We start from the raw sequence: 2,385 nt of genomic DNA, 5'->3' as shown, positions 1-2,385 counted from the left end.
TCATTGGCTCTGATTTCTTCTACAGTTGGCTTTTCTTTCCCGAGGCCCCGAATCTGCTTTTCTTGGAAGAATTTTTTATTCGCTCGGACGTATCCTTTTTTCCTAAAACGAAAAAGAGATGATTCTCCGCCTCTTGGGTTACTACGTTGTTGACCCTGATCGCCGTATCTTCCACCAGAATCTGGAGACCTTGCACTGGAAGTGGCTGAGATTCTCGCGTTATCGAGCGCTTTTTGCAAATATGTTTTTCATCGTTTTTAAGCGACAAGGTACTAACTTCCAACGTGAACTTTGATTCCTCCATGTTTCTAGTGCCCAGTCAAGTCAAGCCTTGTTTTGTTCACATTTCATCCTTATTGATATAAAGAATATAAAAAAGTAGACAGTAGCTTATGAGCTAATTTCGTGATTGCTCAGAATCTTTTGTCTTGTTTTGTTACTAAGAGTTGCCTGTTTTCTTAATTTGCAGCTCAAATTACGATTTTTATTGTGGTTCTCTGAATGTTTATGAACAAACCAAGAGAATATAGTAATAATAAAAGGAAACTAAGTAGACTGTTGGGACATCAAATCTACATCGACACCATGGACCTATGGTTTGAATTCTCGTCTGGCAACATTTTTTCTGTTCGCTAGTTCTAGTCGTTTATAATCAAGACATAATTTTGTCACATAACAGTAGCCTGTCAAATGACAGTGGGGTCCATTAATATACACACATGTGTCTACCAAGCACGCAGTGCACAACCATAACTGGTCCTGTCAAGACAATGTTGAGTGGCTCCGCGATAGAGCACACAAATGACGAATACGTCGATACGGTTTTGATTCTGGGTGCTTCCGATGACAAAGCTAGTACTGCTGCGCTTGGGTATGCTGCACGGTACCCTCAAGGGCGCCATCCCGATAATAATGTTTTCTGTCGCCTGGGACAAAGTGTTGTGGCGTAACAAGCTAGCTACGCCACATTGAGAAGGGAGCCGAAAGGCACGCGTACACACACGCCGACTGGCGTCAAGTCTGGAACAGGATACTTTATGACTGCTATAAAGAAAATACGTAGCTTTGGAATATACTTAACGTTTAATCTTTGTTGGTTTACAACGTTCTTCTTGAGACATTTATACGATAGCTCTCAAACTGGGTAAGGCTAATGGCGCCTTGCTAGGTCGTAGCCATGGACTTAGCAGAAGGCTATTCTAACTGTCTCTCGGCAAATGAGAGGAAGGCTTCGTCCGTATTGTCGCTAGCAATGTCGTCCGTACAACTGGGGCGAGTGCTCTATCGTATCTCGAGACCTGCCTTGTGGTGGCGCTCGGTCTGCGATCACACAGTGGCGACACGCGGGTCCGACATGTACTAAATGGACCGCGGCCGATTTAAGCTACCACCTAGCAAGTGTGGTGTCTGGCGGTGACACCACATTCCTCCCCCGCAAATCGGCGAACGGTCGTGTGATAAGGCTTCCGCCCGCCGTGGGGAGGACCCCATGTTGACGTATGCGATGAGGTGGGGAACCTAACAACAGGCGAGGCTGTGCCACCCGCACCCGGCCATTCGGTCCGAGGGGAGCTAGGAAACGCCTGAAAACCTAGTCCAGGGTGCACGCCACATGCGGTGTGTGCGCCCGTAAAGAGTCAGGAGGGGCCGAAGGGTCGACCTCCATTACGTCGGGGTACCCGACGCGTGAAGACGCCATGTGGTCCGGAGCGGGCAAGAGTTCCATGTCGGAGGACGGCTGGTCGCGGGAAGCGATCGGCGGCGCGTGACCCAGGGAGGCGCTTGGCGGCTGCAGCGAAGCGTCGAATGCGGTCGGCGCCGGCGGGAGAACAGGCGGCGGCGGCGGCGGCTGCGGCGGCGGCTGCGGCGGCGCGTCGCCATGGGGCAAAATGGAAGGCATCGTCGGTAACACCTGGGGATGAGGCGAGCCAGTAGATGGGTCCCCAGGGCGCTGACCGGACGGCACCGTCGCTGAAAGCAGACGGGGAGCGGCAGAACCCGTGCGACGACAGAGGCGCAGCTGATTGAGATGCCGACGCACCTCACCAGAGGCCCCCAAAACCAAATACATCGCGCGGCCGAGGCAGCGAAGAATGCGCCCTGTGAGCCAACGCCGTGAACCTCGGTAGTTGCGATAGAATACAACGTCGCCTGGAGCAAAAGCAGGAGTCTGCCGCTGCACAGGAACCTGATGCGGCGGATGCAGCAAAGACATCAAGGTTCGATGAGGACGACCGTGGAGCAACTCAGCCAGCGAGCGACCATCTCGGGGCTGAGAGCGATACGAAGACAAAAAGAGCAACAATGCGTCCTCCCGAGAATGCGATTCTTTCAACTTCAACATCTATGACTTGAAAGTCCGGACCAATCGTTCAGCGGCACCGT

The sequence above is a fragment of the Schistocerca serialis genome, chromosome 4 (assembly GCF_023864345.2).
Source record: "Schistocerca serialis cubense isolate TAMUIC-IGC-003099 chromosome 4, iqSchSeri2.2, whole genome shotgun sequence".
Taxonomy (NCBI): domain Eukaryota; kingdom Metazoa; phylum Arthropoda; class Insecta; order Orthoptera; family Acrididae; genus Schistocerca; species Schistocerca serialis.
This window is presented reverse-complemented; position numbering follows the sequence as displayed.